This window comes from Jaculus jaculus, chromosome 1 (assembly GCF_020740685.1).
Source record: "Jaculus jaculus isolate mJacJac1 chromosome 1, mJacJac1.mat.Y.cur, whole genome shotgun sequence".
NCBI lineage: Eukaryota > Metazoa > Chordata > Mammalia > Rodentia > Dipodidae > Jaculus > Jaculus jaculus.
In genome coordinates, this window is record NC_059102.1 from 68916835 (window position 1) to 68934908 (window position 18074).

Sequence of the window (18074 nt, forward strand, 5' to 3'; positions counted from 1 at the left end):
AACATAGGACATCGGAAGTTCTGTCGGAGCATCCCCAAACAGTGAAACTTGCCAGCAGGATCATCATGCCCACTGGTCCAGCTCTACCAGCCAGGCTCCAGAGTGAATGAGCAAAGGGCCCTGTAGGAACTCACTCTGAGGGCTTTTGGGGTAAGCACCTGACCTGCTAGCTGCCTGTACTTCCTCTTGTAACTGAGGTCTTGGCATTTGAGAGCACTGCAGATTTGAGCCTCCTAATCAAATCTTCCCACCTCTCTGCAGATATTAATCTACCTTTTGAAGTCTTGAGTTACGGGATGACAGAAGACAGCAGGTGCCAGACAGCAGAGAACTGCTCTGGGAGACTGTTGCTCTGGGCACTTTGAGGTTCAGGTTTCGCCTTGCCCATGCACATGCACGTTGGGGCGCCAGTGGCGGAAAGCAACTTGTCTGCTCCGCAGGTTGTGGAGCCAGGGAGGCGAGAACGTGTTGCTGCTATTCTTGAGCTATTTAAGCATTGTGACTGCTGTTACTATCTCTACAGAAATGGACAGGATATTGCCTTTTAGATGGATGGAGGGGAGCAAAACCCATCAGATTTTGTCTGTTCTATATCAGCTTTCAACCTTAAACAACTGTATTAAGTGCTCTTTGGGTTAGACTGAAATGCTAAAAGAACCTCATTACAGAATTTAATTATCATGACATTTTATAAAGAGGAAAGATGAGTCCAGCTGGGAGGCTCCTGCTCTGATTGCTGACAGGGCTGGTTTAATTTCAGTAACCACCAGAAGGTGCATTGTGCATTCTTTGCAGATGCGCTTTGAAAGACAGCAAACTGGAAGAAGCAGGGAAGAAAACAACAAAACATCACCAATTGGTTTCTCTTTTGAAATTTTAAATTACATAAAGGAAGAAATTGAAACAGCAATAGACAAAGACTTTGTTTATTTATTGCTGAGAGGGCCATTAGGATGCTACACGGTTTCCATGGCATTGTGGAGACATAAACAGAAAACACCGGGTAATGCATTCAGTTAGACACAGATTTTAAAGTCTAATGTGAAATCTAAATATATATCACATGTATTCTTGCTATTTGTTATCTATTATATATCCACCAGTGAAGGGAAGGCTGCCTAACTAATGGGAGGCTGTGATTCATTTGTAAATATGCCTATGTGTTAAACCATCAACATTTGATGGGTGTTTTTGTGACTTCCCTGTGCTCTTTGTTGCCAGAAGATCACTTACTAACCTACAGATGCCTCTTCTAGACTATGGACAGTAAATTTAAATGCTTTAATTCCCCTTCCAGACAGACAATCTGGAGGAAAGTGAGTGGTGTGTATGAGTCATTGAGAGCTGAGGATGCAGGCAACTGGAAAGTCTGAGCTCTGGACAAGTTGCAGTTCTTTTCTGTTTTACATTACTATACTTTTTAATACATGTATATAATATATTTTGATCATAATCCCTTTTTGTTACTATCTCTGGCTTCTTTCTATGTTCTCCCCTCCATTGAAGCCCTTCTTCTTTTCAGTTAGTCCTACTTTGATGTCTTTTTGTTGTTGCTTTGCCATATTCCACCATGCATGCAGGTGTTGTTCAGGTAATGCTAGCTGATATGAAGCCATGAATGCAAAAGCCACTTTAAGTCTGGAAGACAGCATTGCAAAGTATTCCTTTCCATCCTCTGGCTCTTACATTCTTTCCAACCCCCTGTCACATGATGCTCCCTGAGCCTTGGACAGTGTAATAGATATGTCTCGTTGATCACTGAGCCTCCAGCATCACTTATTCTCAGTGCTTTGATGAGGTATGAGTCTCTCACAGTTACCACCAACTACTAAAATAAACGTTTCAGACCAAGAGTAAATGGAGCACTAATCTATGGGCATAAACTCAACTATTGAGTGGTAAAGTCTATGAGCACCACATATCCATTTAGCCAAAAACTAGTAGTAGCTTCTCTCCTACATTCTATGTCTTTCTAAGCCATAGGCTTTTGGCTAGGTTTTCAGTACCAGGTGTGAATTCCCTCCTGTGCAGTAGATCTCAGATTCAATCAGAGAGCAGTTTGTTACCCTCATAACAGTCATGCCATTATTGCACAAGTGGGCATATCTTGCCTACCTGGTTAGTTATATAGCTTGCAGAACCCACTTCTGGGAAATACTTTTGAGCCCTCCTATCACCCAGCAGCTTGAACAGCAGTTTTTATCACTATGACAACTAGCTAATAAGGAGAAGTCCTCTGGCTTAGTTCAGGACAAGCAGCAATTCTTGACCAACATAAACAGTAACTGACTAATTCTCAAGACAATACATAAGTCTGCAATGTGCTTGAAATCTGCTGATTTAAAAAGTACCATACATGTTGGCAAAACTCAATGAAGCTACACTAGAGAAGGACTGACAGGTGAAGATGCCTGGTTTGTGGTAATAATTTTGCTGGTTTTGGTGTTTGTGTTTTTCTTTTGCTGTTAAAGATGAAAAACCTTGATTCCTTAGCCATACAATCTGCATCTCACATGTGATGCAACCGAATCAATGCTAAAATGAAGTTTGAGCCCAGGGTTCTGGCTTCTCCTGTACGACTTCTCACTCCCATGTTTCACTTGCTCCTGAATTTAGAGGTGTCAGTCCACATTGTCTGAGAAAATCATCAAGTAGAGGGAAAGAACAGTATAAACCTAAAAGTAGAGGAAAATATGGCTCAAAGTTCTTAAGTGCTCATGTGCTCAAATGAAAAAACAACTGACCAGAACAGAGGAAGGGAAGGTGGCTCCATTTTATGTACTTATATGCCATTGTATACTCTGATTGGGACCCAATGTGTCATAAACTTTGTCTTGCTCATTGTGGTTATTATTATCAAGTGTTCATTCAATAGGAAGCACCCTATTTTAGCTGCAGAGTGACTATGTTTCTTCCTTTCCCCTGGCCCATCACAAAAAAGCCTGGTTTTCTGTGAGGATGATCCTCTTGGTACCCATATCACAGTGTGCTCAAATTACCTGCCAAGCACTTGCTATATAAATTATAGCTGCCTGGTGGGAGCTTTAATTCACATGCTTGATGTTTTAAAAAAATATTTTCAAGGTTGGACTTTATAAATCAAGGTTTTTTGTCTGGGTTATGTCTGCTCTCATTTTTTTCTTTTCTTATTCTTGTGTTTAGAATTAAACTTTCAGAGGGAGAAGAAAGAAGATATAGGGATTCTACAAGAAAGAATACTGTGTTTTAATGAATTTTAATTATGGAACACTGAGTTAGTATGGCTTAGACCATGATAGCTCATATAGTACTGATTGAAATGAGCCAGCCCTTTTTAAACCTTAAGGGCACTTTTTGACCATTTGTTCTGTTTTGTACATGGATACATGTGCATACTTTGCAAGTGGTGCTGACATGTAAATAGAACTACAGACCATCACTGAGAAATTCAGAAATTAAAAAATGATAAACATTTACTTTGTGTCATGGTTCGTGTTAGGCTTTTCATATATTTCTTTTCTCATGTCACAGCAGCTAAATACAGTCTAAATTGTCAAATGAACTAATTGACATCCTAGAATGAGAGGAAGTTGAAATGCAGGATTGATGACTGCAAGCAGGCAGCAGGAGAATGCCTTAAAAGGGAAGAAATGTGCAATGCTTGGTACAAGAATTGGAGAGCAATGTTTTGCCAACAAGTAGTTCACAGTAGAGGGTAGAAGAGAGAAGGAAAGAAATGCTGTGAGGTTGAAATTCAAACTAAAATGATGATGGTGCTGTCTTGACACACACTGTTTCTTTTCTTTTTTGTTTTTTGAGGTAGGGTCTCACTCTAGCCCAGGCTGACCTGGGATTCAGTTTCAGGGTAGCCTCGAACTCACAGTGATCCTACCTATGCCTCCCAAGTGCTGGGATTAAAGGCAGGAGCCACCACGCCCAGCGAAACACACTATTTCAAGTTATACCCTGAATAAAGTTTCTTGTAGCTAAAGACCTTTATTTATTTCTTACTGTATTTTCTTCTAGTTGGGATATACAAATTAACATCAAAAGCTGGATAAATGTAGACTTCTTCTACATATTAAAAGGAGGAAATAACTGAGGTACCTAGATGTTGGAAGGGGAAGGGTATGCCCAGAGAATCTGGACAGGGGAAATATTTAGATCAAGTGACACTAGACAGGGGTGAGAAAAGCAGCATAGGAGACGGCTGCATGTTGAGGAGGAATTGGAGTGAGGACAGCCAATGTGTCCGAATAGAAGTTTATACATTTGTGACAAGTAATGTGGTGCCAAGCCCTTTATCCACCTTCTCCATTTCCCTGAATTCTTTTACTATATACGGGTTACTTTTCCAGTCTTTAAGGAGGCTGACATTAATTTAATGACCACAGTATAGTCCAGGAGCTGGAAGGAGCCCTCTCCCAACCTCGAGGACATCAGTAGTACTACTATTAGCAGCAACAAGAGCCATGCCAGTCAGCATTTGGTAAAAGTCATTGTGTTCCATTAACTTATGAACATGATCTTAATTTCTGCACCTTCACAAAATAGGAACTATTGACTGTCCCTGTTTGACCACTGGTGTTGTTTTCACTGGCCTTCTACATTGTTCTGAGCCTTTGACAGGATGCCAGAATGAAGATCCTTTGTGCCAAGCTTGAGGTCACTTCTATTTAGCATTTTCTTTTAGGCAATGATGATATCACATGTTAGACACTAACACCTAAATTACTCAATACTGAAAAAATGCAATTAGTAGGAGTAGTGACAGGTGGCAAAAAAAAAAAAAAAAATCTATCTCTGAGATGCAGAGGCTCAAGTTGAACCCTTAAATAGAGAACTTGATTTCTTCATCTTTGTGACATTTATGAATTCCTCCAGAGACTCTGTCCCAGGTGGAGTCTGGAGCCCTTCCTAATTATGGCATATTTTATTTTCATGTTGTGTCTCACTCTAATGTAATTAGCATAAATCAAGACATCTTGCTAGGGGATGTGGATAAAAGATTATGCTCAGTATAGACTAAACCAAGAACTTGCACTTCACATTGTCAGTCTGTATTTGCTCTTGGCTACCTTCTCTCTGGAAGTAAAAGAATACAGACTATATCATTGCCTTTCTGTTGTCTCTTATTTCGCCATCCTTCCTCCTGATTCTGTTCTAAGGACAGGTTGTCTTCAAAGTGTTTCCTGAATAATCAACTCTCCTTCCAACCCATAGATTCTCCTCTGATCAATACTTAAGTGTGATTCAGTGATGTAAGGAGGTAATATCAGTTCCTGCTTCAAAGATGAGATTTAGGGAGGTAGAGGAAGCTGTTCAAGCTCATGCAGCCATGAAGAAGTCGTGATAGAATTCTAACCTGAATCTGCTAGACTCCCACCATCACACTTTCCTTGTCCATTCTGGCTCTCTCCACATATTACATAAGGGTTAATGAAGGGCAGATAACAAATTAGGGCTACCCTTTATCTTTACCATGGGCATGGTCTGGATAATGGAGAGATGTAATATAGGCAAGTCTTGAATAGCATAAAGTTAACTTGCAACTTTTATCCCATTTTTCTGAGTTTAAACTTTTCAAGATTAAAAATACAAAATATCTAGGTTTAAATTAGAACTAGTTCCTGTAAAAGTTGCAGCTGCTATTAACTTTTGTGGTACTTTTTACATCATTCATTATTTTAAGTGAGAATTTAGGGGCACTCTACATTTGATGCTTTTCCCAAGATTCAAGAGCAAAGTTTTCCCACAAAAATTATTGCAAAAGGGAAAGAAAAAGATGTTACTTAATGGTACAAACATGTGAAATACTTCAATACAAGAAGGACCTTTGCATTTTACTCAAAGATTCACTCTGAAACTGAGCACTAAATGTAACAAATATTTGCAGATGTATTTCTTCCCATGTTGGCAGTTGTTGACAATAGACATTTTGCTCCACTATACTATGTTAATATAGAGTCTAAAGTATACAAAACTATCCACATACTTCCATCTAGGAACTGAGGCTACTTTTGACATTGTAGTATCTGCTTGCTTTCCTGCATGATGTGTTGTTGCACAGGGAGAGCTTTAATAATATACTGTAGTTTTTTTTTAAATTTTATTTTATATGATGTCAGTATCCAGCATATAGACATGTAGAGAGAATTTTTTAAAGTTGTTGGGAGCTATGAGCCAAACCTTGGCCCTGTTAACAGAGACTGCCATATAGCAAGTTAAGTTTTTACTTCCTCACCTAATATTCAACTACCAGAAACAATGGGATCATACACCTGGCTAAATACTCCCCCATGCTGATGAAGAAACAAAGGCATTGCAGCTCACCGCTGAATAGCGGGCCTCACCCTCTTTTGTATAAAAGAAGGGAGGAGATGTCAGGAGCCATAGAGCAAAAGCCTCTCCATTTTGCCTGGCCCTGCTCATAAGCTGACTCATTACTCAGAAAGCTGATCCATCCAGCTTTCTGTTAGGTACTTCTGGAACGTCGGTCAGCAGACTGCTTACAGAATCTTATCTTTTGCAAAAGGCCAGTTTATGGTCAGGATATGAAGCCTGGTGCAGCCAGGATGTTAAGCCATTGAGGCAAGATTAGCTGAACACCTAATTATATCCCTGCTAGGTTTCCTGACAATTCCAAAGCCCTAAATCACATCAGCCAGCTTATTCCCCCACTTTTCTTCCCCTATATAACCACTGTGTAAAAAATACTCTGAGGCCTTGACAAACACCTAGCATGGTCTCCTTCTTGTGTCTGTTTGCCTTTTTTCACCCAGGTTAGCTTCTCTTCATGTCCTTGTTCAACTCCCCGCTGGCCGGGGCAAAAAGTGACTCTTATATTCTTCCAAAATAACCAAATCATAGGTATGGGGGTTTGAATCAGATGTCCCCCATAATCTCATATGTTCTGAATGCTTAGTCCCCTGATGATGGCAATTTGGGAGGTAGATCCTCGCTGGAAGAGGTATTGTTGGGCGCAGGCTTGTGGTTGTTATCCTGCTCATTCTCCTGCTGATCGTTTCCACATGCTGCAGCACAGGTTGCGTCCAGCCTCTGCTATGCTTTCCCCTGACATCAGAAAGCTTCCCCAGGACACTATAATCCAAAATAAAAGCTTTCCTCCCAACATATGCTTTTGGTTAAGTGCTTTATCCCAGCAATGAGAAGGCAACTATAATAATAGGTAATTCTATTAATACTATGTCTGTTCCTCTCCACATTTTTTTTTCTTTTATATGACTAGAACAAGGTTAATCTGCAAGCAATCCTCACAGATTTCATGGTATGTAAATATGAGTCTCCTTTTAAGAATCTGAAATAAGATTAAAAAAAGAATTGCTTAATGAAGTCTGATGGTTTTGCATGTATACATATGTATGTGTGTATGTGTATTCAAGTGTGTGTGTGCACATGAATCTGTGTGCAATGGACATCAGAGGTCAACGTCAGGTATATATCTCTATTGTTCCCCATTTTATGTATTAAGATATTAATTTATTAAGTCACTAATTTGCCTGGCCTATCTAGCTGAATTGCTCTAGGAATCTGCCTATCTCTGCCTCCCAAATTCTGGGCTCAGAGTTGCATACTCATGCAGGACTCAATTTCATTGCTTACAGATGGTTTCCATGCATAGCAAATACTCATTTTTGTCCTCTAATTGTGAGAAATGATTGAGAGACAAGAAGACAGAAGCAATGAGACCTCTGTGGGTTTTTTTTTTTTATGCCTTTCTCTTCTTCAGCAGAAGTCCTGATTGGGGAGTAGGCACACTCAGATGTGGTGGTGGTGGTGAGGAATAGTCTGATCATGTGTGCTAACTCCATCTCCTAACTTTGGCCTCTCTTCTATCTCCTAGTACCCAGTAGAAATCTACATCAAAAACAAGGGACCATGCTGGAGAGATGTCTCAGTGGATACAGGTACTTGCTTATAAGACCTGATGGCCTGAGTTAGGTTCTCTAGTATTCATGTAAAGCCAAATACACATAATGGTGCATGTGTCTGGGGTACGTTTATGGTAGCAGGAGGCCCTGGAATGTTCATTCTCTCTCTGTGTTTCTCTCCTCTCACATTCTCTCTCTCCTTCCCTTCCTCCCTCTCTCTCTCAAATAAATAAAAAGTATTAAAAAGAAAACATTAAAAAAAAACCAAAGGATTATGTGATGATGATTGCTTCCTATAAACTTTGCATGCACTTTAAATACAGGCAAGGTTACCTGGACACGTGGTTCACTGGGGAAGTCATTCACATTCACCTCACAGTATGGAGTCAAGGGAAACAACAGAGGAGTTTTATGTGTAGGTTTAGTAGCCTCTATGGCCTCTTCCAGTGACTCTACCTATAGAAGCGGATGCATGGAGCTAGAGTTTTGTGTCAGCTGGTTTCCTTTACCTCTTTCATTTCAAGTCTCACTAAGAACAGAAAACACTTTAGACACTGAACATGAAGATTTACTGTGGATATACAAAATGCCCTTCCTTTCTTTATGATTCTAGATATTCCTGTTCATTTGGTGAATATGACAACTGAAAAACAAAGTCGCAATGTTCATGAAGTTTATGCCATGTCATAATGGGAGAGTTTGAAAAGATGTAAGTAAACCACAGATAGTAGTTACATAAAGTGATATATAAAAAATGAAGATGGCAATGTGAATCTACTTGGGAACGGATTGGCACCTGTTTTAGGCTAGAAGAAGTGTCAGTCAGCATTGGTAAGTCATTGCTACTGCAAGTGTGCTACAGAAACATCAGAAGCCATCAGGCTTTTTTTTTTTTTTTCAATAGAAATCCAAATTACTTCTAGGTGTGGTAGAACACTGCTGGGGCCTGAGACAAGAATAGTAAGAGTTTTATGGCTAGCTGTGGTAACAAAGTAGACCCTGCCTGCCAAAACAAGACCACTGCTCCTCAAAACAAAAGAAATTCAAAGGGCTGCTAGAAACTTTATCTAAATATACAAAATCTTCAAAATCAACATCTTTAGTGAACTATAGTTCCGCAGGTGATTCTTATATCCTTAACTTTTGAGATGTGCTGGGCTTAGTTATTCAGGAACTGAACATGCAGAACAAAAAGCAAAGGTTCAAGTCGACTGCTCATTCTGGGGCCCTCCTTTATTCAGAGGCTTGGGGTTCCATCGATTCAATCACTGAAAACACTGCTTGGTTATTATGAAAAACCAGAGAAAGTTAAGAGGGAATCACAGCAGAGAAATATTTGTAAATAACTGGTCAGTGCCAATGTCTCTGAGCAAGTCCAATTTTTTGACAGTTTCTTATCTGGGTTATAATATCTTCCTTTTAGGGTTATTACAAAAATGAAATAAAGACTCTAAGGAACTTGTCAAGTACTTTTGTGGCATTTGTGTTTAATAGCAAACACAACAGATACTAATCTATGTGTGATAGAAAACACAAAATATGCAAAATAATATGGCTGATTGAGAGTAGAAGATTTGTTGAACTTTGGAAATTGAAAAGACATTCAGAAGTCTCCTACTTCATTATTCCAACCAATACATAATTCCTAGAAAGTTTCTGGCAATCATGCTTGAAACTTTAGTGACAACCATTCCTTCCTTTTGTGAGAAAGTCTTTTCAAACTCTGCATTTTTACAATATGTGTTTTCAGAATTTGAGAAACAATGTGATGTAATGCCAAATAAGTACAAAATACTGGATTCAATTAAGTTCCAAATGTTTATTTTCTGTTGCTTATCTACTACTAAACTTCTTAGACTATTTTCAAAAGGACTGAGACTTTCAAAAAAGTGCTTTGTGTACAGTGCATTTTAAATAACACTTCTTCCTGGGACATTGTAGAGCGCTAGTGTGTTTTGCACAACATATCATGACACCTACCAACAAATATTAGATACCTTTCTTTACAATAAAGGAAAATCTAATAAATTGAAACCTTTTCTCTTTTCTTTGCTCCCTGAAAAAAAAAAAAAAAGCATGCTACCATTGATACAACTGATCCCATAGTATCAATGAATGAATGAGAGATAAAGTCTAACATAAAATAGTTGGTATCTGAGTGGTTTTGTTGCAATATACAATGCCTTTCAGTATTAGAGTCCTTAATCCCCATCATATAGGAAGATTGCTAACTGTGAAAGCAGAAAGTGGGGAAAATCTCTCTTGCTGGCATTTCTAATTAAACATTTCAGATATTTATTTGAAAGAAAAAAGGGAAGTTACACATAAATATTGTGTGAGTGCTTTTGCTGTCTCTTGTCACTCTGTCACTCTCCTGCAGGCAATACTATGATACCATCTTGGAATCTAGGATGCATATGAGAGAAAGGTAAAGGCTGGCTCAAGCTACAGAGGGAGTCTAGGTGATAGATCCCAGAATGGAAGACAAAAGTTTCTGGCTCCTGTGGTCTCAGCTTGTGAGCACAGCATGACTCTGAGGAGGTCATTTGATGTTGAGAGGGGAAAATGAATTGCCAACAGAATGCAAAGGTTTCAGTGATGCCCTTTTCCTCCTCTGACATCTTTGTGATGAGATCTTCTGAGATCTCCAGGCCTACAGTTGTCATGTGATGAGACATGCTGCTGTCATCAAAGCACAGGCCAGTGGAAGATATTCTTTATGCCTTTAAAGTAGTAAGTAATGCTTTTGCAAAACATGTATTACTCTGATAAGTTATCTTTGCGAAAGATAGGCATCATGGATATAAAGCCAAAGGAAATGAGGATACCCGAGCACCAGCATACCTGAATGCCACTGACAAGCTTTGTGACCATGGGCAAAATATTAGACTCTCCGGAGTCTTCAATAAAGCATGTGGACTGAAACAAACAGCTCTTAGCTACATATATCTTTACAGTATGATCGTCATAGTACAAATGTTCTTTTCAATGAAAAGAATTCATATGAGTAGGTCATATGATCAAATGTGCAAGAAATAATTTTTGTTTCATTGAAATCAACTTAAATGTGATTCAACCACATTTTGCAAAAGTGAGACATACTCTCAGACATTGTTGAAATTAACAATTCCAGCATGGGAAACACAGTTGTAGATCAATGTTTTATTCAATGTCAGGGTATCAGTAAAAGCCCTTATCAGGTATGTGAACACACATATAAGTGGACACTTAGATATTGTTATGCCTCCTGCTCTGCTATTGGGGTGCCCTGGTCAGACTGAGCCAATATGATGCTTAAAGTATATTTCCTTATGCTGAGATTAGGTGTCAGTGTGAAGAGTCATGAAGTCACTTCTACCTTAGCCAGTTCCCGAGAAGTTTTCTTTCTTTCTTTCTTTCTTTCTTTCTTTCTTTCTTTCTTTCTTTCTTTCTTTCTTTCTTTTTTTTTTTAAAGGAGTGTGCCACCATGCACAGAACTTTAAAAAAATATATATTTATTTATTTATTTGAGAATGACAGAAAGAGAAAAAGGCAGGTACAGAATAGGTACTCCAGGGCCTCCAGCCACTGCAAACAAATTCCAGATGCATGTGCCCCCTTGTGCATCTGGCTTATGTAGGTCCTGAGGAATCGAGCCTTGCACCGGGGTACTTAGGCTTCACAGGCAAGTGCTTAGCTGCTAAACCATCTCTCCAGCCCCCACCCCTGAAGTTTTAAAAGAGAATCTCTGTTGCTGTAGGACCTTCAGATTTTTATCTTTCAACAATCTAAGAAAATATTTTTTTTCTTGTGAAGAACATTTCTTTTGCCCCCTCTAGGAGATAAACCATTTGAAAAAGAGCTTTACATTTTGCGAAAGAAAAAAAAAAGTAGTTTCTGCTGTATATCATCAAATATCTTTGAAATCAGGAAAAATTAAATGCTTGGGTATCTGCTTTAGAAGAAGGAAAAACATGGATGTAAATTAACATTTTGACTATTACACCAGTATACACCAATACATCTGTAATTTTATGAGCTTTAATTTTATCCTCTATTTAAGTTCAGAATGCTTTAAATAAAGGTAAACAAAAATAAAATCATAAATTTAAACCAGTACCTAAATAACCCTGAATATTTGACACACACACACATGTATGAATATATAGTTTGCTCTAGCCAGTCTCAGGGTGGCCTTGAACTCACAGTGATCTTCCAACTTCTTTTTTCCAAGTGCTGATATTAAAGGTGTCAGCCACCAAGAAACATGAAAGGAAACATGACACCTTCAAAGGACATGATAATTCCCTGAAGTAGATCCTAATTTGAAGGAAATATATAGTACTTATAAAGAATTAAAGGTGTCAGGCATGGTGGCACATGCCTCTAATCCCAGCACTCAGGAGGTAGAGTCAGGAGGATACCTGTGAGTTCAAGGCCACTTTGAGATTAATTGCAGGTCAGCCTGAGGTACAGTGAGACCCTACCTTGAGAAAAAAACAAAAAAAATTTAAAAAGAATTAAATATAATTATCCTAAGAAAACTTAGATACAAGAAATTTTAGATATGCGTTCAAAAAATGAGAAAATACTTCCGAATATGAATGGCATATTCATTTAATAGATAGAATTTAATAATAACAACAAATTAGTGATTATAATACAAGAACAAAACAAAAATCTTGGACTAAAAACTTTAATCAACAAAAGAAAAATATAGTTGGAAACTTTTACCATCAGGTGTAATATGGACCTTAGTGTACCTGTGAAATTGTGTAGGCTTTTCCTGCCTGAAGACTCAGGTGGGATCTCGTTTATCATTGCCATGTGTCTAATAGACCACCTTTACATTCATTTCTCCAACTGCAGGCAGCATCGTGTGAGGTAAGGCCCCATTTCCGGGCAGTAGGGAAATGTAGGAAGGAAAAGACTTTACCTTGGAACTCAATGTTAGGTAGTGAAGTGTACCCTTGGGCTGAACCTATCCCCCACTTCTTAGCCACCAAGTAGATGAAACTTCTGGAAGAGATCCAGTGCTAGAGTAATCAATTTAAGCCAAGTCTTTAGACTCTTATTCCAGTTAGTATCACTCATGACTGGTTGCAGTGGTCTTGTGCCATAAACCCAGCTCAGTAATTGACAACCAATAGCTTAATGGGCCTTTATTTTATTTTTCTCTAGTGCTTGACTTGATGGACCATAGGCTCAGCATGTGACACAATTTGGTGGCACAGGTGGTTATAGGTAAATAGAGTAGCTGTATCCAGAGCTGGACAGAATACTGCATTTCTTGGGACCACTTACAAATAAATTGAAGAAGGTATCTGGACCTAATCTGGTTCTAAAGAGAGGCTTATAGAGACAGAATATTATTTCCTGGCACACATGTCTCCTTAAAACATACATCAGTGTCTTTTGGACTACCTTGAGTTTGAATTGTTCTCTAGTACTGGAACAGTGACAGTCTAGCAATATAAGACTCTGGGTAAATTTGGATATGGTACCGTCTAGAACAGAAATCATGGAAACAGGCTTGGAGAAAATAAGCAGCATACTAAAATTTCTGGAAAGACAGGCACACATAGAGTTAGATTAGGAAGATTAGCGTAATTGCTTAATTTTTCAATGCCCATGGCCATGTGATGTTATATACCAACAAGCATCAAAGGTTCCAGAAAGCCATGACTTCATGTCAAACTCAAAGTAAGGTGGCAGTAACTGACCAAGTACACCAGTATGGAACAATTCTCATACCAGGTTTCTTTAAGACAGCTGTTTTAAATTCTCCATGAGCTTGAACAAAACATAGAGAAGCAACAGTTCAGTAATCTAACAAAGAATCTTAAAGATACAAATATATTTAAAAAAACTCATAAGTTAAAAACATATGCACTTAGTGAAGTCAAAGATATGGAAGATATGGAAGAAATAATTAGTGAGTGTGAAGGCATAGTTGAAGAATGGAATAGAATGAAAAGAATGAAGAAAGTTTGCAGGATTTGTGAAGCAGTATTAGAAAAGCAAATTTTTGTCTTGAGAGATTGCTTAGTGGTTAAGGTACTTGTGTACAAAGCCTAAGGACTCAGGTTTGGTTCCCCAGTACCCATGTAAGCAAAATGCGCAAGGTGGTGCATTTCTGGAGTTCATTTGCAGTGCTGGAGACCCTGGCATGCCTATTCTCTCTCTCTCTCTCTCTCTCTCTCATGTATATAGATATATCTACCTCTTTTCTCTCTCTCAAATAAATAAATTTTAAAAATCAAAGCAAATTTTAGGTGTTTAAAAAAGACTTGATTGTGGAAAATGTTTTATTAAAATAAATAATAATAGGATACTTCACAGACTTAGAGAAGGATAGAAATATCCACATATAAGGAGGTCAGATTTCCCTTGTGAAATTTAACCCAACTAGAGGCTAGAGAGATGGCTCAGCAGTTAAAAGTGCTTGTTTGCGAAGCCTAGTGGTCCTGCTTTGACTCACCAGAACCAAGGCGAAGCCAGATGCACAAAGTGAAATACACATCTAGAGTTCATTTGTAGTGGCAGGAGGCCCTGGTGTGCCCATCTCTCTCTCTCTCTCTCTCTTTCTGTCTCTGTCAAAATAAATAAAATATTTATAAAAAATGAAATTTAACTACACTAAGCCTACTCCAAGACATCTTATAAGCAAGCATTCAGAAGACCAAAAGAAGACTTTCATGGCTACAAGAGAAAAAAAAAAAAAAACAAGTAACACATGATGACATCCCAATTTATCCAAAACCAGACTTCTTTTTAAATTATTTTTATTTATTTAACAGCGAAAGAGGAGAGGAGAAAGAGAGAGAGAAAACCGGCCTACCGGGGCCTCCAGCCACTGCAAACAAACTCCCGATGCATGAGCCCCTTTGTGTATCCGGCTAACATTGGTCCTGGGGAATCATACCTGGGTTCTTTGGCTTTGTAGGGAAACACCTTAAACAGTAAGCCATCCCTGTAGCCCCAAACTTCTATTCTTATTGGTCAACAGAAAATGACCTGAAATGTTCATAGAACTTAAAAAACAAACATTCCTACAGAGAATTCTATATTCAGCAAAGCTATTATTTAGAAATGAATGAAAGATAGACAGTTTTGAACTAAACAAAGATAATGTGTATCTATCTGAACTGCTTTACAAGAAAATCAAGAGAGAAATCCTTTAAGCTAAGAGAAAAAATGTTGATAAATGGCAAGTAACATGAAACAGCAATTATATGAACAAGTTGAAAAAATCCAACTCTACTATTATAAGCACTGTGATAAAGTTATTTATGTACACAGGAGTGCAAAACCTCAAAGTATTTAAAAGTGGCAAAATTTCAGGCAGTTGATCCAAATCAGGAACTTTATATGAAAGAGAATGTGTGGCATTTGTGTTTCTGAACCTGTGTGACCTTGTTTAGAAATTCTTTTTCCAAGTCCATCCATTTTGCTGCTAATATCAATATTTCATTTTTCCTTATGTTGAGTAGAATTCCATTGTGTATATGTACCACAGATTCATTATACATTCATCAGTTAATGGGCATCTGGGCTGATTTCAAATCCTAGTTATTGTGAACAGAGCAATGACAATCATGACTGACAAGCTATCTCCCTAACAGAGTAGAGTCTTTAGGGTAAATTCCCAGGATTAGAATTGCTGGATCAGATGGTAGCTTGCTTTACATCTTTCTCAGAGTCTCCATACTGACTTCTATACTTGTTACACAAGTTTGTATTTCCACCAGCAGTGGGTAAGTGTCCTACTTTCTTTATAGCCTTGCTAGGATTTGTTATCATTTGAGTTGTTGATGACTGTCATCCTCACTGGAGTGAAAGGGAATCTCAGAATTTTTCATTTGCATTCCTTGATGGCTAAAAATGTTGCACATTCCTTTAAGTGTTTTATGGTAATTTATATTTCTTCCTTTAAAGCTCTGATAAATTTTCTGCCCCATTTCTGATTAAATTGCTTGATATTTTATTGATTAGGTTTTTTTTTTTTTTTTACTTTTTTGTAAATTCTAGGGGTATAGATGGTAAATATTTTCTTCTATCCTATAGGTTGTATATTGACTCTGTTGGTGGTTTATTTAACTGTACAATAGCTTTTAGTCTGGTTGAGTGTTTGCCTAATTCCCTAGCCTACTGAGGTCTTATTCAGAAGTCTACCTATATTTTGGAGTAATTTCCATACTTTACCTGCTAGTTGATCACATTGAGGTCCTTGATCCATTTGGAGTTGATTTTTGTGTAATGTAAGAGAAGTGGGTCTAGATTCATTTTCCTACATCTGGTTATCCAGTTTCTCCAGCACCATTTTTGAAAATGCTTTCTTCTTAAGTGTGCATTTTTGGCCCTTTTGCCAAAGACCAGGTAGCTGTAGTTACTTGAGCTTAGACTTTGATCTTCTATAATATTCTATTGATTTATGTGTCTATGTATCAATTTTTGTTATGTGATTCTGCCCCAATATGAAACTGCCATTGCATCTGCCAAGTGTGCATACCACCATGATGCCAAGTCAACCATATGGAACAACCCTGTTGTGAACTCTATGGTCATATCTGGTGGATTTTTCTGAAATAACATTGTCCCCATATCACTCTGCCTTGTGGTATATTCCTCAGGGGCTGCATGATTGACTGGAAAGCTTTGATATATATCACTCCCATCTTATGAAATCCCTCCCTATCATAGGTTGTTACCTCACAGTCTGTTTTACAGTTTTCTTAAGAACTTCAGGCAAGAAAATGTAAAGAACTGGGATTTTCCAAGGGAAGACCAGTGCAAGAGGAATGAGAAGGAAACATCCAGGGTTGGCTTTGGCTTTAGGTAGAAGTACAGACAGCTCTACATAGAACATTCAGATAGCAGACAGAGTATAAGCGTCTCTGCTTCCTAGAATGATATGGTAGGGGAACAGGTGATCTCGTATAATTTCTCCACTTGCTTCAGTGAAATAAAGTCACAGTTGAAAATGAGGAGGTGCACAGCATTGGATAGAAGAGTTACCTAGAACCCTTCTGAGTTGCATTTCTAACTGGCATGCTACATCAGAATCTTCTTTAAGCCAACCACATTATAAAGACTGCCACTCCCACTCATGACCCTAAATGCTTCCTTAAAATAAGGGATTCACCTGAGTTGGATGCCTTACCTAGTCAAGCTATTAAAAACTAAACTGCAGTACAAAAATGATAAATTTCATTAATGTGTGAAAAGATAGGTCATTTAGGAAGACATAAAATGTAATCTCAGAAAGTAAAATAGAGAAGTATAGAGTGCAGATACAAAGCTTACTCATTATTTTATTTTTTTCTTGCTTTATTTGATTCTGTTATTGTCTTCATGGTCATTTTGAGTTAGAAGTTAAATAGAGCTTGTAACAGTTAAAAGACTAAAAAATAATTCTCCTGGTAACTGCAAAACAAATATTCACAAAAGGCAAAATAAAAATAATAAAGAAATAAACAAACTTGTGAATAGATCAAATTGCTTAGCCATATAAAAAGACTTTACAAGAAGGAGAAAGAAAGTAAATAACTAAAACAAAACCAGCAAATTATGTAATGGGTATACTGAGACTTTGCCCATTGATAATTATCTTGAATAGAAATGATTTAAACTCTCCAATGAAAGGCATAACATGACAGAATTTTTACAAAGTACGGCCCAACTGTATGTTGCTTACAGGAAAGTCACTTTACCAACATAGACATGTATAAACTGAGTAGAAGGGATGAAATAGTTTTTCCATGCAAAGAAATAAGGAGTAGCCAAACTTTACATCAAATAAAGTAGATTTAAAATTTTAAAAACACAACAGAACATGGCAAGCATTGGATATCCAGGCCATTGTATGTCTGGAGGGAGCACATTCACAAGACCATCATAAGAGGAGGGAAAGATCATGTCATCAAAATAAAAGAGAGACTGATTGAGATGGGGAGGGGATATGGTAGAGAATGGAATTTCAAAGGGGAAAGTGTGTGTGTGGGGGGGGGGTGTGGAAGGGTATTACCATGGGATACTTTTTATAATCATGGAAAATGTTAATAAAAATTGAGGATAAAAAAGAATATGGCAAATATTTATATAATAAAAAGTGTCAATTCAGCTATAACAATCCTAAATGTACATTAAGCCAATGTCAGAATATCTAAAAATGTAAAGCAAATACTAACTCTCCTCACAGAAGAAATAAACTCCAATACATTA